Genomic DNA, 25,483 nt, shown 5'->3' with positions numbered 1-25,483 from the left:
GCTCTTTCCTGGACTTAAACTCAAATTTGACTTGTGTTCCAATGCATTAATCACTGGGCCCTTCAGTTGACACAGATCTAAAGTGCCAAAGATACATTCAAATCTGAGAGCAGCAGGTTTTAAATAATATATATATATATATATAATACATTTAGAAATATATCTCCGCCAATTTCAGAAGCAATGATACATTTAAAGTTTTATTAAAATTGACTAAGCATTTGACATGAAGACCCATTCCAACTTTCATTCAAATCAGACAAAGCATTTTAAATATACATTATTTTTTCATAACATTAAAAATGGCGGAGAGGTTGTATGGCTGATGTTGGAAAAATCCCCATGACCACAGGAATTCAAAGACACAAAACTCATAATTTATGACAAACGGTTCAAAAGTTAAGGGAAAAATAGCCTTTTTTGACATTTCTTGACCCATAGGTGGTGCTTTCACCAAACTTTTCATATTATCTCGGATCATGGTCCTGATAAAGAATACCAAATGTCGTTTCGATAGGACAAAGCATTGCCGAGATACAGCCTCAAATCTATTTTCACGTGTACCTCGTTAACTTCACATTGACATAATTTCTGAACGGTATTACAAATGGGAAAATGATTTCTGTTCATTTCTGTGCGACTCGGTCTGGAGATTATTTTAAGCCAACGTTTGGACAAAGTTTAAAGGACGTGAAGAGTTTAAACTGTTAATGTCATAATGCAAGATGGCGGCCACTGTAATGGGCTACCAAAGGTCCATTTGAATCTTCAGGAGGAGAGTAATCAGACAAATAAAAGAATGGTGTCTCTAGGAAAAACAGTTCAAAAGATACACGCAAATGAAATTTGATATAGTGTTATTCATTTCCACCTCATCAGTGTACCAAATCTCATCATTTTCTTATGTACGGTTCATAGGGCTGCCATAGACTCCCAACCAGAATAATAATAATAATACTTATATGCAAATTAAGGGGCACCTTTGTTGCTTGGCCCCCAATAATACTGTATGAAGCATCTTTAAAGTATGTAATTTTTATGTTGAACTCCAAAAGATGCACTTAGTGTGCTTTGAATATTTGGGGTGTTTGATAGCATTTGTACTCCATATAACTTTGAGGAAGGGCATTAATAATAAAGTTGATGGTCATAATATATTAACAGGCCTCACCTTCTGCTGAGATCTTGTAGCTGGCAGAGACACCATCAGTATGAGTAACAGACACAGAGAATGTACCCACATCTTCTTTGTCAGGGTTTTTAAAAAGCAAAGTTGAGCTAAAGAAACAAATGAGCAAAGAGTATGATCAAAGGGAAAACAAAAGCAAATCAAATGGAATTAAACATGCACTGCCCTAAAAACACTTTGAGCCAATATGTTTGTGGACCAGATCTATTCGGGACACTGTGTGCACTGAAAGTAGTTTGCTTACTGGCTGCCTGAAGTCTTCAAGGAGATTCCCTTGGAAAATTCAGTTATTTCTTGGTAGGACTTCTTCCACATAAACTGTGATTTCTCTGTGATTTGGCAGCTCTCGAAAGAGAGATAAATGTCGCCTGATTCGCTCATTGACGCCACACTTGATTTCCTGCGCACCTTCAAAATAACACAGAAGCAGGGAAGCATTCACACATAAGCCGGCATGTGGCAGAGAATATTAAATAGGTATGTCAAGATATGCAGGATTTATGGTTGGAATGCATTATTGACCAGTGTTCTTCCATAGGAACAATCTGAAAGCTTATCAGCTTTCTCATGAATTTTAATTGCATGATTTGACGAACACCCAGTAGTGCTTAAAGACAGTTGTTGTTTGTTAATGGTTGGATTACCATTTACTGCTTGCAAAGTGGCCTTTGCTTAGTCTTAAAGGAATAATTCACCCCAAAATAATAATTATCTCATCATTTACCTAATCCTTATGTCGTCTCAAACTTGGACTTTCTTTCATCACCGGAACACAAATTAAAACATTTAGAAGGACATTTGAGTTTTTTTATCCATACAAAATAAGTCAATAGGGTCCAAAATATTCAAGCTCCAAAAAGGACATTAAGTCAGCATAAAAGTAATCCATATGACTCGAGTGGTTTAATCCATGTAATCTGAAGTGATACGATCACTTTGGCTGAGAACAAAGCAAAAATAAATTCTTTTTTATTCATTTTTATTTTTAGAAGAACTACTTAGTGAATGATGGGCATTCCAATTCTGTGGAAATCCATGGAACTTTCTATGGAGTTCTGCAGGCACAGATTCCAAGTTGGTCCGCTTATGACCAATCAACCTATATAGGGCTTCACTTTTCCTCAGCTGTGCTCTGTGGAGAACATCTAACACATATACATACACATGAATCCACAGTGCACTCTACTGGCTGGTTTTATCAGCCTTACAGTTCCAGGCCTCTCCGGATGAATCATTTAGCTCATCCTCTGCTTTCTTCCTTATCGGCAGCCGAGCAGACAGCTGCTCCCCAAGACTCTTCAGAACAACTCCCATAGTGCATACCACTCTCTTCTGCACAGCTCCCCCCTCTCTCTCTCTCTCTCTCTGCCCCTCTCTCTTCTTAATAAGATGCTTCAACTATGTGAATCGCTTCTTTAGAATGCACTGATATGCAGCTTTGTAAACTGCCGTCAAACTGAAGGATGGTTGTATAATTGAAGTAAATATGAAATCGCAGTTTAATTGTTGACCCTATTTAAATGCAGTCTCATCAGAGCATGTTATTCCACATAAAATGAAATAAATACTTTCAAAATGTAATAACTTGCTCTGTTTCAAAAATTACTTTCCTTTTCGCCTTAAGTCGCCAAGCCCACCTACTATTCAAGCCCTCCCTGGTTTCTTTCTGCTATGTAAAAATAACTTTTCACAATCCAATCAAAAGAGTGCAAGAGTCTGGTTCCAGAGGTAAAAATACCATTTATTTTCTCCATGTGATAACTGATTATTAGCGTATAAACCTTTAAAGACTGACATCCCGTAAGCTCAAAGGTTGTTAATAAATGGAATATGCTTCTGTTGAAGCCATCAGTACATATTATTAAATTTTTTTCAAAATGTGTTTAATAGGAGACTTTGTGCTGAATAAATACACTGCTCATGATTCTCCAGATAAAGATAGACCAATCGATGAATCGCAATGAACAAAGTGCGCCAAAAGAGCTCTGCAGTCACAGTCCACTCCCATGATGCACTGTTAATGACGCAATCAAGTCAATCTCCTTACACTCTCAAACTACTTATATATTTGTATATATCTGAATATTTAGCTAAATAAACTTAACATATATTGTTTCTATACTTATAATCAACTATTTAAATCAATAGTTTTATATTTTTCTACCATTTATAATTTGATTGCATCATGGTATGGTGGTTCATTCACGTATGTTAAGTACACAGTCTTGCATCATTGGCTTCGCTTTGTTCTAAGCTTTGCTTAAAGGTGCTGTAAGTGGTTTTAACCAACCCACTTCCACGAGACTGCACCGTCGATTTAGTCACACTCCCTCTTTCCAAAACCCTGCACTCCAAATATACAAAAAGCTTAAAGTTTGTAGTGTGATATCTCAGGGCTGGTTCATTTGGCATGATTTTTGTATGAAGTACTTTCCTATGGAACAAAATAATGATAATAATGGGAAAATACTTTTATAATCAAAACTGCTAAATAAAGTGGGCAGGCAGTGTTGCACTCTATTGCTGATGGATAAAATCAAGCCCTGCATTTTTTCTCATTGAGTCTCCTGTTTCATTCAGAAACATGTCAGATTTGCAATTGCCATTTTTAAAAATGCACTGTATGTCATGTATTAGCAACATGTCAAACCAAGTGTCATCTGCAAACAAATTATGCTATGCTTTAGATAGTCTCCAGGCTATTCAGACCTCCTTGGTCCCGCCCTACCTATGTTATCTCATTCAATATCCTGTTTAACTTGGAAATTAATCAAAATACGGAAAAGGATAGGTTACGAACAGCCTTTGATTGTGAATTTTAAGTGCTTGTTTTTATGTTCTGTTTGCGTGTTTGTTTTAACTGGAACTGCCAGGTGTATGTGTGTGTGTGTGTGTGTGTGTGTGTGTGTGTGTGTGTGTGTATATATCTGTGTTTAACCTGGCACTGCCTTGGCAACCACAGGGTCAGAGGGTGCTGAAGCCATGCCAGCACCCTTGCTGTTCTCTGCCCGCACTCGGAACACATAAGATGCACCCGTCTCTAGACCTTTGACCTGCAAACACAGACACCACATGGTTGATATAGCAACTCAGAATTGAACCAGCAAGCAGTCTATCTCCAATTGTACATCAAGGACAAATTTTTAATATTTAAATTTGCGTAGTAAGTAGGTCTGTTAGGGCTGGAAAGAACGATAATGACTTTCAAATAATAAAATAATGAATTAAAATACTCAACTCCAGTGCTATTTCAGCATTGATCGTATCTGTTTAAACTGAAATGCAGGGTGTAAGTGAATAAGATGCAGGATTTTGCAGACAGATCAGTACCTTGAGATAGCAGTGATTGACTGGCGCTTCATTGACTTTGCTCCAAGTAACAACGTCTATCTTGGACATCTCAACAAAGTATCCTGTGACGGCACTGGCCCCGCTGTAGACAGGAGCCTTCCATTCCACCACCAGAGAATCATCTCTTATCTCAGTGAAAGTCAGGTCATAGGCTGGACCTGCCAAAACCAAACTCAAAGCTTAGGGCTACTGTGGCCATTCTGTTTTAGAGCGGTTTGGGTGAATATCCGAGACGGTACCATGATATATAAATATTTCACAATTCAAGCAATATATCATATCAAAATCAAATGTAGTTACGGTAATAAAGTAGTAGTAACATTTTTGGTTTTCTAGGTAGTGAATGGGAAGGTGGTGGAAACTCAAAAAAGGTCCTAAAAATAGGCTTTTTTCTTCTTCTTTAAAGCTAAAATGCATAATTTCTGCACCACAGAATGGAATTGCAAAAATAAACAGAATACGATAAAAAAAGGAGAATTTTCATAGTGCTACAGAGGTACAGTGTTTACAGTTTTCAAGAAAACTGACCAATGAATGGCTAAACTATAGTTGTCTCTGCGTATTAAGCTAGTATACGAGAAAGTATTTTAACACCAAAAAAGTGAAATACTTCAGCTTTAAGCAAAGCATTCTTTTTCCTTTAATTTTGTGTTTGGTATACCATCATTTGCATGTCTTGACCATTTTTGTAAAATTCACCCATTTAAGGACTTTTTGCCTTTAATGTATAGACAATGAAAACCAGACAAGAAAGCAGAGGGAGGCCAATATATGAATATATGTCAATATATGAGAGCATAAGAGATTGTCTTGTGCCCATAAACAAGATGTCTTGCTCAAGAGGAAATACATTTGCAATAAATATACAGAAAGTACCCAAGTGATGTTTGTCAATACTTTCTGCACAGACAGGACTTTTACTTCCTCTAAAATGTTCTTAGGGCGCCACACACTGTAAGCCTGTAAATCATTTGCATAATAGAGATATAAGGAATAGTCCTTATTCTCATGTCATTCGAAGCCTGTATGCTGCTATTTTAGGGACAACATAAAGACCACATGTGTCAAACTCCAAAAAAGACAAACAAATTTAAAACCACCATAAAAGTAGTCCACATGACTCATGCGCTACAGTGCATGTATATTCCAATTCTATGTAGTAATATGCATGGTAACTGTTTGTATTATTCATTACAAACAGTTATTCTACCATTTGTTGGTAGTGGGGACTCGGGAATAAAACGTTTATTGCATTGAATATGATATAATGTACCACTCAAAATAGCAGAAAATTACGTGCACAGTGAGCTATGAGCCTAAATAGCACAATACATAGATCTTCAAATGATAAAATCACCTTCAAGTCAGACAAAAATAGTCAAATGTCATTTCCAGCAACATATTATTTGTAACCAACTGGAAATGCATAATTTAAGTGCTAAACCTGATATGTGCTCTGTCTGGGCAGATTCACATTTCTGTCAGACAGCAAAGGCTAGTACTGCCATGTGCATGGAGTTATCCTGCTGCAGTTTATTAGCCTCTTTGGGATGCTTTGATTTTTAAATGGTTTAGCATTGAACTTCTGGAACTATTGTCTGCACACCAGAGTAAAAGGGGAGAAAGAAAACATTAGCTTACCGTTTATCAGAGTTGAAACTATGGCAGGTGAAAAACAATCTGTTATCATGTGTAATGGTGCAGCTATCTCATATAGTCCTCTTTGCAACCTTAAATTCATCAGTGTCAAATTTTTGTGACACCTGCGCTAAAAAATCTAGCTGCAAAGCAATGAATGATGAAACAGAAAGCAAGTGTCCAGAGATGATTTTCTTGAAGATGAAGTTCTTTTAAACTTGTCAAGTTCAAAATCATCCATACAGCGCATGTTTACAATAGTATAACTATTTAAAAACAGTGCAGATGCATGTAAAAACACGTGTGAACAGACCTTAACTTGCCTTATACTTAAAAACTGGCCTCAGCCTGGGCCAAAACTCAACGTTTTTTTGGGTAGCGTCCAGCACGGATTGGGTTAAAGACCTTTATTGCACGTTTATAACCGAATAGTGATTTTAGTATTCAAATAGAGGTGCATCAAACGGTTAACTATAGATTATCCGTGCACATCCCTAATTCTTTGTCAGGTTTGTGTGAGGAACAAATCAATTCAAGTTACTCACTAAAAATCTTTCCCTCCTCTCAAATCTCTTCCATAATTGCATCCAAATTCAAAAGGATAACATAAATGTGGAACGAAGAATGAGATTGAGAGATTTTCATTTAAGCCAGTTCCTCACACAAAGCTATCATGTCTTCAGAAGACTTGGAAAAATGTCATATGGACCACTTTAGCAGTGTTTTTATGGTGCTTTTCGGAGCTTCTTGGAGCTTTACAGATGTGGTCACTATGAACTGTCATTGTCTGGAAAAGACCTGTGTGACGACTCTTAAAAAAACAATCCTTTTGTAGAAACAAATCCCAACATATTGGTGTGGATGAAACAATGATGAGTAAACAAAAGCATTTTCATTTTTGGTTAACAATTCCTTTAATTAAAGTAAGGTAGAGTAAACTTAAATAAAAGTAAGTGTGAACTTTGCCGTACCTGGCTCAGGCATGGTCCATGCTTCACATGTGAAGGGAGCACTATGGGTAGAGGCATCACCCAATCCAACCAAACTAGCTCCATACACCCTAAACTGATACACTGACCCAGCAGTCAGACCCCCAACCTACACAAAGAAATATCTCTTTAGTAATTATGGCATGTTACATTATCAATTATGAAAGACATCTTGAAAACAAAACTTAAGTTTTGTGGCTTTAACTTCAAGTCTGTAAGCTTTGACGCAATCTATATTCTACAGTACTCTTAAAAGTTGACAATTAACACATTTCAAATTTACACTATTTATCTTCCAGGAAAACAGAACAAAAACACAGATGACATGATCTTGCACTCACAGGCATGTCCAAATATCTGTTCAATAAAATGTTCTTTAAAGTACCTAATACCACCTATTTCTAATTAGCAATAGCAAGTAGTGTATATGGTTCATGACAGAGACATAAAATAAAGGCTATTGGCTAATGAAGAAAATAAAGGGTGGACACTTCAATGTGTCCCGCTCTAACTTCGTGTTTCAAAAGAAAAAATATCAACACTCGTCAAGCCATTTCATGCGGTCTTTCAATACATTATTTACATTCACAGGATGCTGCAATAGAACGATACCTTGTGCAGTCTTCCCTTGATGGGTGGGATGTTGACCTCTCTCCACACCTGCTTGGCCACGTTGCATTTGTCAATGTAATAATCAGTGACCTCTGCTCCTCCAGAATGGATGGGCTGCTTCCAGTTGAGCATCATGGATTCCCCATCACAATGCAGAAGAGAGATGTCATAAGGAGCTGAGGGCAATTCTGTGGACAAGACAGATTACTTTAGCTGGCTGTCCCCATTACTCAATGTCTACAACAGAGGGAACATGCACAATCCATATCTCTGGTGTGTAATATGCACATTTCATGGGGTAGCGCTGTGTTGGGCGTTGGAATGCATCTTTATTTTGCTCTTGATTTAAGGCTAAAATTGTGGCAATGCCTTTCAAGCAAGCTTATTTAATAAACATTAAAATTTTAATACACCATGCAGTACAGTTATTTTGTCAAAGTGCACTGCCTAAAATCCATTAAATGTGGTAAAATCACAATAACGCATGTACTCTCATGGCTTACTGCTATTGTATATCGGCGGTAGCACCAGTATGATAAAAGACAAATATCAAAATTAGCTACATTTATTAAAAATAATAAAAATCTGAATAAACAACTTTCCTGCCATGTAACATAGTACACTACTCTAAATTTAGGCTGTTTGTGGTTGCCAAGCATCATTCTGTAGCAACTAGGTCAATAAATATAGAATGCATTCACATGTGCATGTATCAGCATTTTACGGTGGATTCAAAGATGGTTCAACAAATCAAAATAAGAGTTGGTTTAATAATAAGAATCTGTTTTTTGTAAAGCTGTCAAAGTTAACGCATCAACTCATGTGATTAATTAAAAAAGTTTACCGCATTCATTTTTCCTAATCGCTATTAATGCATTTACTGTAAATAAAATATAAATCAGCATGTATACTGGTCAGAGCAGAATCTTTGTGATGTGTCTGCCCGGAGACAGTACACAGACACACACACACTACAAACATGCACACAACAGCCATGTCAGTCATCAAATGATGGAGAAAGGACATCTTAACGCTATTTGTTGTACAAAACAAGCCCAGATGGGACTTAAGTACTTTGCAGCCTCCGTAATGTGCAATTTGATTAACAAAAAAGCACGTCAAGTCTTAACTATAACGAAAATGCAGAATGAGACTGTGTTTGCAAAAGCTTTTCATGTAGAGTTCAAAGCGCTGCTTGTCGCTGACGTTGACGCCCTGATACGAATCATAAATACAGCTTCATGATTGCTGTAGCAAAGTGGTGAGTAACGTTGCTGAGCCTAGACCTGGCCAATTTAATCAACCCCATTGTAGAGCGGAGGAGGGCAGGGCCGGGCTGGAACAATGCACACCCGGTCCCCAATCAGACAGATGGTGGCATGCGAGGGGCGTTCTTTCTGCTGGGGGTCGGTCTGACTCCTGTCCGCCTGGGGAGGAACGGCTACCTTCTGCTTGAGAGGGTGGAGGAGTGATCGCGGACCATGTGACGGCGCATCAGAGAACCGGTGAGTGAGGTTTTTTTTCCTCTTTCTCTCTCTATCGCTCCGTGTTGGCCTTTATCCCTCACCTATTTTGTTTTTTTGGTGTTTTTCACTCTCCTGCCTCCTCTCAGGTCGAGGAAGGCGGGGATGACCCGCCCACAGACGGGGCGCAAGGCACGTCTTAAATATAATTCTGTATATAGCTAACATTAATCTACACTGAATCGATTCATAAACACATCTCATTTAATTACTGGCTACTTACAACAGACCTACACTCTGAAGACAAAAGTTTGGCTTCATTTATTGAAGTCTCGGAATATGGAATGGCCCCCGAGTCCAAACAGAGGATTGCTGTGAGCAAAACTAAGGAGTTACAAAGCAACAGCTCCACAAATCATCCAGATCTGTAAAGATTTAATGGTCTGCTGGCAGAAATTATTTCTACTTGTTGACTAAGTGTCCCACAGAGATAAGAAAAGATGAAACGTTCTGACTCATTTGGTATAAATAACTAAACCAATTTAGAAAATGGTTAGAAGTTTGAAGGGGAATAAGAGATTTTTACCTCTTGCATGCAACTGTCTACAAGGATTTGGCAGTATCACCAAAATCTGAAATATAACAGTTAATTGTATTACAATAGCATGCAGTATATCATATACTGTATATAAACTCAGCATTGCACTGCAGTACTTAAAGCAGCTGGTGGCCACACCAGATACTGACTGTTACTTTTGATTTTACTATTATATATAAATATATTATATCACAAAATTATATTTTCTGCTGAAAAATGTACCCCAAAAATTTTACACATTGCTAAACGATGTATTTGTGACCAGGTTTGTTTTTGTTTTTTTTTTACTCGAGTAATCTAAATTAAACACTACAGGCTACTTTACATAATTTATTTTACTGAATGAGCAATGTTTAAATCCATCGTGAAATAGCTGACATCCACACACTGAAATCTATGTTAATCTGCTGTATTAAGTTGTGGCTCTGGAAGAAAACCTTAAAAAACTTACAGTTACGCTGTGTTTAAATTGTGTTTTGCCAGACAAAACTAAGTTACTATGATTATACAGTATTTAATGAAGCTGTCTAGACCACAAAAATTAATCTGTAGGGTAGACTTTCACAACATGGATATACAATTATTTAATTATTTTATGCGGATAGTTCCTACTAAATTCTGATTTTGCGAGTTCAAAGTCATTGTAAATTTAATTAAAGGAACTTTTATATAATATATTATATATATTTTGTATTGTCATTGTGTAGCGGCTTTCCAAAGCATAGGTGAATATACTTCCTTAATCCTAGTGATTTCAGCCTATGTTTATGACATTAATGAAGATTTTTTTTCTTCTTCTTCTTCTTCTTTTTTAGCATTTAAATTTCTTCATATTTAATATTAAACAATTCCTGCAGAAAAATACAGTAGCTTTTGAGCTTTTAGGCAAGAGGAATTTTACTGTCGGGTGCCAGAATATAAAGTGTACTTTATGAGTTGGTATGTAAATAAAATATCAAAATAACATTGTCTGTGCAAGTCTGCGGACAGCCATACTTACTAAGAGCAGCTCTCACAGTGAGAGGGGCGGATTCCTGCGATTCGTCACTGAGGCCCAGCTCATTGATGGCTTGCACTCTGAATACATACGTCTCGCCAGTGGTCAGACCGTGCACAACAAACCTGCAAAAACCCAGTGACTCAGCAGTGAGGTTGTGAAAGAGGAAGTTTCATTCCATTATTTTGCTTTTACAGGGAATATCACACTCAACAGACACATGTCAGCAATGCAAATTCCTTATGTAAGTGGTCTGGGTTTTCCTGTTCTGCTTGCTGTTGTAAAATGTGATCACATTTTGATTACGTTTCAATTACCATATTCATGATCATGCACAAAATCCTAGATTTGTTTTATGTTTTATAAATATTGTATTAGAGATACTCAGGATTTTTACAACTAATACCAATAACCAATTTTTTTGTAATCTGATCAGTTGACGTCGATCATTTAACCTTTCATCAGGAGTTCTGTCATAACTGGTAATATTGTTAAGCTTTCTGCTCTCTGTCATTGTTAAATTAATTTCCCTGTCCGATACACGATGGCTCCACCTCGCAACTTACGTCTTGGTTCCAGATATCACAAGACAACTTCAGGGGTCTGTAGAGTCCATGCCTCGGTGGGTTGGCGCTGTTTTGGGGGCATGCGGAGGGCCAAAAGCATATTAGGCTGGTGGTCATAATGATCTGGGTAGTTTTTGCTCACAAAAATACTTTAGTTTGGTTAATTGAAAATACACACACAAAACTATTCATTTAAAAATATATATATATATATATTTATATATACATGTGCATATATTTACAAGCCTATAAAACAATTATACTTACACAAACTATTATTTATATTAGGATGAATAGCCCTATAATGAACAAGGCTTAGTGTCAAACTGATAACACCTAGGTGTAACTTAATGTAAACTTAATGTCATTTTTTTCATTTAATTATTATTATTTCTTATTTTATCATATGTTATTTATTTTTGCATCATACTTACTACATTATATTATAGTATCTAACTATTGTATGTAGAATTATCTTATTTATAAATACGTGACCTGCCTTTTTATTTTGTTGGATGTTGGTAATATTATTTCCGCTTTCTCTTGTTTCTACTGGAGCTTAAATGAGGGTAACACACACTCTGTCTAAGGGAAGAGAAGAGTGGGGAAAGAGCATTGTTTTGAAGACTGAACAGGTTCTAATGTTAAAGTCATTTACACAGGAATTAGTTAATATAGAGGTTTGAATTATATCTCATCTTTTAACCTGTGTTATTATTAGGATACCTAGGACCGGCAGAGGCCTCGAATGATAATAAAGATGCCATATATACTGAACACATGCTTTTCATATCTGCTACACCTCTCACACTGCATTGTTCTAAACAGCTAATTCAAATTTGTTTAATTACAACATTCGGACAGTGTTCCCCACACTCCCGTGATGACATGACAGTGATGCTGAAGTCTTAAAGGAGTCAAGCATACATCATCTTAAAGCTGTGGATGTCAACATCAACAACATATATGTAGATTAAGCTTCTAGTCCACTCAGAGGCAGACACATTCAATTAAACATTGGGGAAGGTGCATAGGATCACAAAATAGACTGAATGCCAATGGACGAGCACATGGCGAGTATTCGGCATTTTATCTGCATTTCAGATCTGTATATTTTGATGGAAGGTGATAGAGGATTTTTTTGGTAACACTTTACAATAAGGTTCCATTCACTAACATTAGTTAATGCATTAGGTATCATGAACTAACAATGAACAATATATTTATTACATCATTTATGTAATCTTTGTTAATTTTAGTTCCCCTTCTGTCACTCACTCGACTTTGTGTCGAATGAAGTGACACAAGGGGTCTTCCTGGAATGCCAAACGTACCTCTGAACCTGACAAAAAGGCCAATGTCAAGTTGGCAGACAGAATTTGCATGCCCCGCCCCAGACATACGAGTATAAAGGGAAGCAGGGCTGCGAGTGCCAGTCAGAATTTTTCTTCGGAGCTGAACAGTTGTGCAATAACAAGTTCACCACTGTTTCGCTCAACTCTGTAAGCGAGAAGCATTGTTGTTGGATCTATGGCGCGTTTCCAGCCGGCGTTCTCTCTCTCTCTGCACGCTGTGCAGTCTACGCCCCTGGGTGCTTCGACAATGCTTTTCACTGTTAAAAGTGTGTTCTCCTAAAAGAGTTTTGATTTGAATTTGTGAGTTTTACACTCACAAAAGAGCAATACACAGAGGCGTTGAACGTCCTTTTCAGGACACGTCTTTTTCAAGATGCCCTTCCGCCCCGTGTTGTTCCTGGATGCAGTCCATTTCTCTCCAAGACCGACGGCCACAGACGCTGCCTCGAGGGCCTGGGCAGCGTTCAAACTGAGGCCCGACCTCCTTGCGGGTTCGAGGACACTCTACGAGAAGTGTGGCATCCTCGTAGGCACTGGCCCATGGCACCACCTTAGCAGACAGCTGCAGAGCAACGGGCTGGGCAACACCCAATACCTTTTTTCAGGTCCGAACCAGTAGAACTCAGTAACGCGGCACAACCGACCGGGTGTTCTGCATGCACACAGCGCCCTTCACCAAGTTGATCCAGTGTGCCTTTTGTCCCAGGTTAGCCACTAAGCGTCACTCCCTGGATGATCTCCTCCCTAGCCTTCTGGCCTGCGAATTCAGCGGAGCAATTAGTGTCCAGACCCACTACGAGTCACGGGTGCTCTGTACTGGGGTCGGACTCCCCATGCTTAGTTCCCTGTTCAGGCAAACTCCCCGTGATTAATTTCCCGCGGTACAGTCCCCCTGTCGGCGGACCCGCGTTCCCTTGTGCAACCCCGCTGCCCCGGTCTCCGTGCTTGTAAAGTCCCACCTCATTAGGCTGGACCTACCACCGTGCCATTTCCAACCCTCACAACCCTTGTGGTATGTTTGCCACATGTTATCTCCCCCTAGACTGGGCAGGATGTGGCCTCCACAGGGTCTTTTCCCCCTGAAAGAATAGGACCAGGAAAGACCGCCTTCCCCGACACATTTCATAGTGTTAAGACAGCCCCAGCCACTTAATGTCTTATGTGGGAGACATAGTGTGAGAAAAGGTTCGGCTGATGGGCTTGCTCTCATGCTAGTCATGTAGCGCCTGTTCCCCCCCTCAGGGGTGCAAGGAACCTAAGGTCTGTATGTGACAGCTCTTTGGGGACACTGGGGAGGGCTACGTGCAGCCGAAACAGTTGCCTCTAGCACGCAGTAGCCTGCTTGCACCTGTTTCAGCAGTTCACGTAACACAGTCAGTGCATGGCGGTTTATATGGGACACCTTGATTCACTTTATTCGACACAGCGTCGAGTGAGTGACTGAAGAGGAACGTCATGGTTACTGTTGTAACCTCCATTCCCCGAGGGAAGGAATGAGACGTTGTGTCCCTCCTGCCACAGCACTAGACCTACCACTGTAAACGGCCGTACCTTATTTTCGGCTCCTCAGTGCAAAATCCTTTATACCCGTATGTCCGGGTGGGGCATGCAAATTCTGTCTGCCAACTTGACATTGGCCTTTTCTCAGGTTCAGAGGCATGTTTGGCGTCCCAGGAAGACCCCTTGTGTCACTTCATTCGACACAATGTCTTGTTCCTTCCCTCGGGGAACGGAGGTTACAACAGTAACCATGACATTAATAAAAATAGAATTGTTCATGGTTAGTTAATGTTAGTTCATAGTACATTAAATAATGTTAACTAATACACATTTTTATTTTAAAACTGTATTAGTATATGCTGGAGTTAACATAAACTAAGATTAATAAATGCTTAATAAGTATTGTTCATTGTTAGTTCATGTTAACCAATGTTGTTGACTAATGTTGACAAATGGAACCTTATTGTAGTGTTACTGATTTCTTTATTTGTACATCTGCCATCTAGTGGAAATAAATACAAAATTTTGCAGGGACATAGCGCAAACAGAGCCTGAATCACAGTCATTCAAAGACAGGCTAAATATACTGTATATATATACAGTATATACATTGATGTCAGAAGTTTATATACACCTTAGCCAAATACATTTGAACTCAGTTTTTCACAATTTCCTCCAGAACAGACAGAACTGGTGTAGTTGAGTCAGGTTTGTAGGCCTTCTTGCTCGCACACACTTTTTCAGTTCTGCCATCAAATTTTCTATCGGATTGAGGTCAAGGCTTTGTGATGGCCACTCCAATACCTTGACTTTGTCATCCTTAGGCCAGTTTGCCACAACTTTGGAGGTATGCTTGGGGTCTTTGTCCATTTGGAAGACCCGTTTGCGACTGAGCTTTAACTTCCTGGCTGATGTCTTGAGATGTTGCTTCAATCGATCCATATAATTTTCCTTCTACATGATGCCATCTATTTTGTGTAGTGCACCAGTCCCTCCTGTAGTAAAGAACCCCCACAACATGATGCTGCTTCCCCCATGCTTCACAGTTGGGATGGTGTTTTCAGCTTGCAAGCCTCACCCTTTTTCCTTAAAAAATAATGATGGTCATTATGGCCAAACAGTTACATTTTTGTTTCAACAAACCAGATGACATTTCTCCAAATAGTAAGATCTTTGTCCCCATGTGCACTAGCAAACTGTAGTCTCGCTTTTTTATGGTGGTTTTGGAGCAGTGCCTTCTTCTTTGCTGAGCAGCCTTTCAGGTTATATCAATGTAGGACTTGTTTTACTGTGGATATAGATACTTGTCTACCTGTTTCCTCCAGCATCTTCACAAGGTCCTTTGCTGTTGTTCTGGGATTGATTTGCACTTTTTCGCACCAAACTATGTTCATCTCTGGGAGTCAGAATGTGTCTTCTTCCTGAGCGGTATAATGACTGCATGGTCCCATGGTGTTTATACTTGCATACTATTGTTTGTACAGGTGAACGTGGTACCTTCAGGTTATTTGAAAATGTCTCCAAAGGCTAAACCAGACTTGTGGAGGTCCACAATGTTTTTTCTGAGGCCTTGACTGATTTCTTTAGATTTTTCCATGATGTCATTGCAGGACAAAGAGGCACTGAGTTTGAAGGTAGGCCTTAAAATATATCCACAGGTACACCTCAAATTGACTTGAATTAGACTATTTAGCTAATTAGACTATCAGAAACTAAAGGCTTGACATAATTTTCTAGAATTTTCCAAAACTATAGTTTGCTAATATGAAATCTGTTGAGTGGTTAAGTGTATGTAAACTTCTGACACCCACACACACAAACACATTCATCATAAGATTTTAAACAAATACAATATTATTTATAAATTATAGTTTTTTTTTATATCATTGGGGGGTTGTTGTACAATTAGACCAATACTTTGCAATTAGTCCATTGTATGTGTGGGGTGAGCTTTTAAATTTAAGTGTTGAAAATTGTGGTTGGCCACCAAAATATAAAACTTTAAGGGGTTAAGCACCTCCTTTCACTTACTATTTGATAAAAAAATTAATAATAAATAAATAAACAAATTAAATACTGTATATATATATTTTTAAGTTTCAAACCCTATTCTTGGTATAGTGTCTCAAATGATTTTGCCAAGATTGAACACATACTTGGTCTTCTTATGGGGCTTGTGATTGGCTGAAGTCCAGTCTTTAGAGCCTTTCACACAAGCATCAATGTAATATCCAATCAGGTTATTGGGTTCTTTTGGAGGTGCCCACTGGATGAGTACAGAGGTGCCAGTCTCCCTCGTCGCAACGACTTGTCCAGGAGCTGACGGCACACCTGAATGAACACACAACTTCATTTCAGGGGTGACTTCACCCAGCGGCTGACTCAATCTCTTGATGACCTATCATGTATGAATTAGTTCCACTACAGAAAGGCACATAAAAATGCATTACTGCCTTAATAACAACATCAAAATGTCGTTACAGTCCTGTAAGAGTAGGTAGTAAGTAGGTGTTCAGCAGAATGTCAGAGTCTCTTTTTTCCATACAATGGAACTGGATAGTGACTTACACTGACAAACTCATAAAAGGATAAAAAAGTATGATAAAGGTAGTCTATATGAGACATTACACACTAATACTCTTCCTCTATGTGATCTAAAATATCATTTGCAGTGGTATTTGCCATCTAACCTGATGCAACATATCCAAAAGCACCATTTTTTAATTGACATCAACACAAATGAGATTTGCTGTAGCAGAGGTAACAAATTACCAGAGAACAAAGGCTTACACTTTGGTCTGTTTCTCACACAAAGCTATTTTATGGCTCAGGAGACTTTGAATATAGCACATGAGTCACAAGGAATATAAATGTATAATACTTTTTTAAATCTTGGCAGTATAAATCACCCTCCACTTTTGTTGTACAGACAATAGGAGCTTAGACATTCTGCTTAAGATCTCCTTTTCACTCAAGAAATTATATAATGCAGGTTGGAACAGATCTAAATGCTGACTAAATGTTCTGGTGAACTATTCCTTAATCTGAATACATTAGCCATGGTGGCCTTGTTGTGACATGCAGATGTTTACAGTGTTTACCCTTGAGTTGCAGTGTTGTTATAGATTTGGTGGGTTCCGATGGATCGCTGGTGCCGTATATATTAGCAGACAGCACACGGAACTGATACTCTTTTCCCTCAGATAGGTCAAAGACGGCATAGCGAGGAGATCTGATGGGTACTTTAGTGTTCACTCTCTGCCAGGATCCACTTCCAACCTGAAGCTTTATGGGATTAGACCCATTAAAAACACTATTTAACACAAATGTATCCTGTGAGAAATGACTGCCCTTTATATTTCAATTGTTTCTCTAGGGCAGCAATGAGTTCACAGTAAACAGTGAGTAAAAAGACACTTTTGCTTGAGTATCATGTTCTCAGATTTTCACAGAACCCAGTAATCTCACGTGTCTCAAATGTCTCAAACTGTCCTCAAATGTTCAAAGACAAAAAGGTCTAAGATCTCAATGTGAACATTATCGATATTTGTCATGAAATTCTCCCAAAATCAAATGATCTGATATATTTAGGAGAATCATCTGAGACAAAACTAATACTTTAAAAAAAAAACACAACTGATGACTATATACAGTTTCTGAACATTTCTCATCAAATTCTCCCAAGAGCACATTATCTGAGCTATTGTCAGATTTGTGTCTATTTCAATTTTTCTTCGGAAGAAACATCTGAGATTAAGTAAATAAGCCTCAACTTCTGAGCAGTAAAATGGTCCACTTTGCTGGACTATATAATCAAATTGAAAGTGTCAGCTTATTTGAAATTTTCTTAAGAGTAAATGTTTGTAATTGTCTAGTAAGGTGCCCTGAGGACAAATGTAAATTGGTGGAATACATTTTGTCTGTTCGGCTGGGCATCCGTCTGGCAGTGAGCTGAAACTAACCTTCTCAATGTAATACCACATGGGGGCTTTGCCATGGTAGACTGGAGCAACCCAACTGAGCACAACATATGTTCGGTCCGTCTCTGAAGCGCAGACTTTAGAGGGAGGTCCCGGAGCTTTTCCCTCGGCTGCAGGCAGAGCACATCAAACAGAATTACTGTCTACTCTCAACACACACATCCACCAAAAAAAAAAAAAAAACCTCCAGGAAATTTCACCAGCTTTCAAAGCAACTTTAATATCAAGGATTGATATATGAATGTCATCTATGGTGCTGTTGCTGCTAAAACACACACACACACACACACACACACACACACACACACACACACACACATACACTGATGACACTAGTTGATGTGTTAATTTAAAATTGAGTAAGAACCACAGATGTTTGTGCGTTCCCTTCCTGATGGAATTCTCATCAAAAACTAATCAGTACCTCTCAGAAGAGAACCAATTATGGGCTGGATAATTATTGTTAATTTTGAAAGCGAAAACCATGAAACGAATAGGGGAAAAAACTAAGCACAGAGTGACAGCTGCTGTCATCTAGTACAGATTACAAATACAAAGACATGCACAGTTGGTTGAATTACTATATATAAATATAATGTATAATGTACAAATGCAGTAGCTCGGTTTCTCAATAGTTAAGGTCCAAATTACATTTTTGCACCCTTAAAGGGCACTGCAGGGAAGGGACGTTACTTGTAGCTATTTTGCCTTTTGTGATCATGTGATCCTGGGTGGTGAATTTTGCATTGCAATACATTTTAAAGTGACGTGTTCAATTTCTGTACCATAACATTACAAAATTCATGCTTATAGCTGTTATTATCAACCCTATCAAATGAAAATTCGTCACAATAGTACGATGAGGCGAATTTGTACCAATTAATTTTAATTAGTACGAGTCATACACACACAACTGAGAGATGCTTCCCTCGTGTCCTTGTAGTTCCCGATGTGGCATTTGTTCTGTGTTAATCCAAAACTGTGGTTTCGTAACTTTAACCCCTAATCTAAAACACAATCCGTAAACCTAACCATAAAGTGCAACAGCTTACCCTACCAGAGCATAAACATAACCATAATATTTACATTAACATTTAGTAATTTAGCAGATGCTTTTATCCAAAGCAACTTACAAATGGTGAGCATAGCCAGCAATTTGTCATATAAAAGTTAACAATATCTGCATTATCGCACTGCCAAGGACTCAAAGTGGCTAGAGTAGTACAGAAGCTAGCAAAGAAGAAAGGGAGACTATATGTATCTATGCAACGGGACCACCAGGCCACTCGTTCATTTACTGAAGAGAGCGAATTTGCACATAGAGCTGGAGGAATAAACTGAAGTAAGAGGATGCTGTGCCATAGGCTGTCCTGAAGGCCAGAGTCAAAGCCTTGAATTTGATGAGAGCAGCTACAGGTAACCAGTGGAGTGTAATCAAGAGTTGTGTGATGTGAGCCCTCTTGGCTGATTGGAGACCAGATGCACTGCTGCATTCTGGACCACCACCAGTGGCTTAATTGTGCTAGCTGGGAGGCCGGCCAACAGAGCATTACAGTAGTCCAGTCTTGAGATGATCAGAGCTTGGACCAGGAGCTGTGAAGCATATTCAGACAGGAAAGGTCTGATTTTCCTGATGTTGTAAAGTGCAAACTTGCAAGACCGGGCGGTTGATGAGATGTTGGAAATGAAGTTAATCTGGCTCTCTACCAACACTCCCAAGTTCAGAGCAGTCCTGGTTGTGTTAGTGTAGTTGAACAAGATGAATAGTGAGGTTGTGGTCAACAAACAGGTTGGATGGGATCATAAGGATATCATTAATGTTAACGGCCTGATGTGTAATAAGGAAAAAAAGTTATACTTCTGGGTTCCGAATGCGGGTTCATGAAGCGGATCTGATTGGTTGATGTATAAGTCATATCTTTTCGCCCGAATTAAGTTGTACGGATTGGTAAAAATTCGCCACCTCAAAGTATTGTGATGAATTCTCATTCTCATAAATGTTGGTTATTATTGTTTTAACAAATAATACATTTTTGTCAAATATAGCTTATTTGTGTTTTTAATTACATTTAAACATGTCAATTTGTATACTCTCACTTCATGTGATTCAAGGTACACTTAAAAGTATTTACAATACCACTTTACCGCAGTACCCTTCAAAGGTGTAAAAATGCTGTTTGGAATTCACCCCATGATAGTTCCACAAAGCCAGAGTGTTTACACTTCTCAGAGAAATTAACCTATGATTAATACAGTGGTCTTGATCTCTGTACCGACACCTATTGGCGGCACCAACTATATTCCATATAGATATCATAAAATCCTTTATAAAAGAGTTCTAAACCATGACCCAAATCAACTAGCTTTGAGGTGGATGAAAACATTACAAACTTCGATTTGAAGCCAAAAAAAATTATGAAAATCTGACAAGACTTTATGGAAAATTATGGAAATTATGGAAAATGCCTGAAACAAACTATGAATTTAAGGTTATTGATTATAGTTTAGAAAGATTATATTTGAAGTTTATTTAAAAATATTTGTGTATACACAAATATATATATAGTTTGAGAGTGTAGGGAGAATCAGTTGCATTATTAAAAAGTGCATCATGGGAGTAGGTGGCCTGGTGAGCTCTTTTGGCACAATTTGTTTGCCCCGATTCTCTGATTGGTAGATCTTTTCCCTCAGGATCATAGGTAGTGTAGTTCTTCACCAGAAATTCTGCCGTTTAACATGATTTAAATATGATTTAAAATATGGATGTAATAATCCAGACTAATGGCTTCAAGAAGCATATACAATTGATTAACATCTCGGTCTTTAAAGGTTAATAAGTTATTGTTAAAAAGTGATTCCACAATGGTTAAAAAAAAAAAAAACGTCCAGAACCCAACTGTTGTGCTCTATATTAAGGTGGTTATCGGCTGGTCATTTGATGGTCATTTGATCTCAACATGGTGGCCACCCATGTTTACACCATGTAGAGTAAAACAGCATTTTCTAGACCAATTTTTTATACAGTGGGTAAAATTGCTTAATGCACCATTAATACCAGTACTATAATGATGGGAAACACACTACCTTCAAGATCATCATAGTAAGTCACAACGTTGAGTCTTCCACCAAGTTTTGCGGCTGTTGAAATAAAACAGCAAATACAAGAGCCATTACTAATCCAACACTAAAATACTAAATAAATGTATCTTCATCAAGACAAAGTTTGGCTCACCATGAAGTCTCTCAAACTCTGTAGGGTCCAGAGCAGCAATGGGCTCGGATATTCGGGAGGGTCTGCTGGTGCCACGCGCGTTGACAGCACGCACACGGAAGTAATATGAGTGTCCTTCAAAGAGCCCCTGTACAGGGTATTTGCAGATCTTCACAGGAGAGTCATTACACTGCACCCAGTTCTCTGTTCCAACTTCACATCTGTCCAATAAGAGTGACAGAATAAACAAGAGAGCAAACAAGATTATCCTATCATTACCTCCACAGTGCTCTGAAAGAGTGAAAATTACAGTCCACTTTCACGTTCTGAGGAGATGATATATGATGAGGCACATTTGTAAACAATATTACAGTTTCATGCATCACTTAGCAGTCTGATTACTGTCCAGCGAACTAACGTAAAGTGGCAGAAACGAATCACAGCTTATGCATATGCAAAATACCGTTACAGGCAAAATGTGTGTTGTAAGCAATCACAGAGACCACACTGACAATCTGGATTATCATTTTTTTTAACCTCTGAATTAACATAAAGCTTTGAACATTTTCAAACACAGAAAAGTTATGATGTTATATTCATAAAAAACAAATACAATTCTGCACTATATATGTGTCTTTATTTCTTCTACTGAACACAAATGAATATTTTATACAAATGACAAGTTGGTCCATTCAATACAAGTTAATGGTGATCAGTCCTTTACAGCCCCAAAAAGGAGATAAAGTCAGCATAAAATGTATCCATATATGGGGCTTGGGTAGCTCAGCAAGTAAAGATGCCGACTATCACCCCTAGAATTGTGAGTCTGAATCCAGAGTGTGCTGAGTAACTCCAGCCAGGCTTCCAAAAGCAACAAATTGGCCAGGTTGCAAGGGTGGGTAGAGTCACGTGTGTTACTGTCCTTGTGGTTTCTGTAAGGTGGTTCTCGCTCTTGGTGGGGCACGTGGTGAGTTGTGCGTGGATGCCACAGAGAATAGCGTGATACTCCACACATGCTAGGTCTTTGTGGTGACGCACTCAGCAAGCCACATGATAAGATGTGTGGGCTGACTGTCTCAGAAGTGGAGGCAACCGAGATTTGTCCTCCGCCACCCGGATCAAGGCAAGTCACTGTGCCACCACGAGGTATTGGAGTGCATTGGAAAATGAGCATGCCAAATTGGGGGAGAAAAGGGAATGAAAAAAAAAACTTCCAAATGACTCCAATGGTTTAATCCATGTCTTTTGAAGCAATCCAGTTGGTTTGGAACGTGAATAGACCAAAATGTAACTCCTTTTACACTGTATATTTAATACCAGTCTCCTTCGTGATCATTATTTCAAGCTCTATTAAACTTCCTGTAGCGCCATCTAGTGCTTTGCGCATGCATGAAGCACTAAGAATTGTTATCAAGTTTGAAATTGTGACCATACCTAGTGACTGGACGATGGCAAGATGTACTGTAAAAACGATTTATATTTTGGTCCATTCTCACCCAAAACCAAATCGATCGCTTCAGAAGACATTGATTAAACCACGTGGCCTTAAGGTGGTTTTTGGAGCTTCAAAGTTCTGGTCTCCATTAGCTGCACTCTATGGACCTACAGAGCTGAAATATACTTCTAAAAATCTTTTTGTTCAGCAGAATTAAGAAAGTCATACACATCTGGGATGGCATGAGAGTGAGTAAATGTTGAGAGATTTTTTTTTTTTTTTGTGAACTATACCTTTTAAGACCATGGATTTTTTTAAGCCTTATTATTTCTGTTCGATGATTTCCTTCTATGCTGGAACAAAAAATATAAACATAATCATGGACCCATGCAGGTGCTCATCTAGCTCTGACCTGTCTGTTAGGCTGAGCAACAGGTATGTGTGGCAATGTACTGTCAAAGTCATGGATGAAAGTCCCCTTGATCCATCCCCCTTTCTCCAACAAGAAACAGGTGCCAACTGTGTCCATTAGACAATTTGTATATGTAAGGCCCATTCTTTTCCGGCACTTTCAATGGATTGTGTTTTAGTGAAAATACCAGGTCATTTCACATGGATAAAATACCCCTGTTTAAAAAGGCAGGTCCTTTGCTCAGCATCTGTGGTCTGTGTAAGCTTTGTCAAGGGAATGAGCTACACAAACAGCAGTCTCCTGTGTACAAGATTGTTGACATGTTTACGAGGTGTGGAGACCAGACAAGTTGAGTTTTTTGTGCATTGTTCTACCTTGCAGTAGTTCAGCAGGGGAGAGCTGGGTGGTAGTTAGAAAGTCCTTTGTTGTCCTTTTCTTTCCATTCCTTTTCCTCCAAAAGCAGAAGTTTGCAAAGTGTCCTTAAGTCTATGGTTAAACTGTTCAACTTCAACTTCCACACGGGGTAATGCAGAGATTAGGTTTGATGAACAATGCCCTTGTGCTGGAGAAATGCAAAGGCCTTTTAAAAAGGTCCCACCACACCAATAGCAATTTTCCCCCATGCTCCATCAGGGTGGGGTATAGGCAGATTTGGTGAGGTACAAGTAACAGCATGAGATTAGCAGGTATGGCAAGTTTTAACTCCACCTCAGCATCCATGCATGGCTACCAGTATTATTCCCTGAGACTCTACTCAGTCTTGACTGTACCCTGTTAAAAAGATCATCTTAACCAGCATGCAATTCCCATGCTGGTCTAAGCTGGTCAATGCTGGTTTAGTGCAAGTTGAGCTGGTTGACCAGTATAGCCAAGCTTTGAACCAGCAAACCCTGTCTGGCGAAGCTCGCTTAGCTAATTAAAAAGCCTGCTGGTGACACCAGCACACCAGCTTGGGAGACCAGAAAACAAAACACAACATAAGCTGGTGACCAAAAAATCTGGTCTTTTCAGTGGGGTGCCCTGGTGAGTATCAAGAGCCAGTGTAATGAACTGTGATTGATGAGATGCAGATACCATGAGTCTGTGTGTGCCTCTTACCATCTTATCATCCTAAAGAGAGAGATCATGTTGAAATTTACAGTGTGGGAGCAGTTCAGGTCCAAAACCCTTAAAAGATTTCAGCCATCCAGAGGTAAGCAGTGGACATTGTTTAAACAGCACTGGGCAGGCTGCACAAACATATTTAAACTCAGCAGCCGACACTGTGAATGCAACCACTTCTATATCATCCTCTGAACTAGACTCACTACTTGGGAATGGCACGCAAGACATTTTTTTGCCCTGGTTTGTACTGAATATTGTAATCGAACATCATTAGTCTAGATGACCACCTAGCAACCCATAGTCCTGCTCATTCTTAACCCTTCCAAGTGAGCAGTGTTGTAAGTGGACTATGATCCGTGCATAATGTGAAATGTCTATCCCAAAGGTAAGTTCTCAACTTCTCCGTTGCCCACACTTTATCGGAATGTCCTTTCTTTTTGCTGGAGCTATAAGTTCCATTTTTAGAAGGGCATATTTGGGAGTTGGCTTTGTGCTGCTTGGAACCACACCCTGTAGCATGTTTTCCCCTGTGATGACATTAAGGCCATCTCTGCTCTGCTGCTTTTGCCGTGTTGCTGTTGAATTACAACTCTGCAGTCTGCTGGCACGCTCATAACTTTAGCCTACACCAATTTAAATTCTCAAATTCTCCGTTGCCCACACACACATTCCCTGATGCCTCCTACTTAACTGTCCAGTACTTCCTTTCAGCCTTTCAAAACATGATGCTGGGTGAGAACAGTGCCAATGCCAGAGTTAGAGGCATCAATACACACAATAATAGGTAAGTGTGGAGGTGAGGGTGTGGTCGAGCGCCCTTCTGGGGAGAGAGAAAGCGGTAAGGACATCCACCTGAGATGAATTGTGACTAATTACCTTCTCTATGTTCACAGTGAGAGTCAGGGGAGATAGACAGACAGACCAGTGTCTTCAAATCTGACCCCTGAGAGAGACTCTTGTTTTGTGTGAAGGTGAAAAGCAGACTGTTTATTTGAATGATGCTGAAAAGCCGTCTTCTGTTTTGAGTTAAGCTGTACAGCGATAGCTGGTTACTTGTGAATAAAATGGACTCAGGTGAACTGT

The 25,483-nt window shown here is 39.0% G+C and overlaps 1 pseudogene; it reads right to left on the bottom strand.

Annotated features, from left to right (window-relative positions):
• LOC127660894 (myomesin-2-like) overlaps positions 1-25,483 on the bottom strand; it is a 74,278-nt pseudogene that overhangs the window by 27,705 nt on the left and 21,090 nt on the right.

The sequence above is a fragment of the Xyrauchen texanus genome, chromosome 20, assembly GCF_025860055.1.
Source record: "Xyrauchen texanus isolate HMW12.3.18 chromosome 20, RBS_HiC_50CHRs, whole genome shotgun sequence".
NCBI classification, from domain to species: domain Eukaryota; kingdom Metazoa; phylum Chordata; class Actinopteri; order Cypriniformes; family Catostomidae; genus Xyrauchen; species Xyrauchen texanus.
The sequence above is the reverse complement of the archived record's forward strand: the minus strand, read 5'-3'. Positions and strand labels throughout refer to the sequence as shown.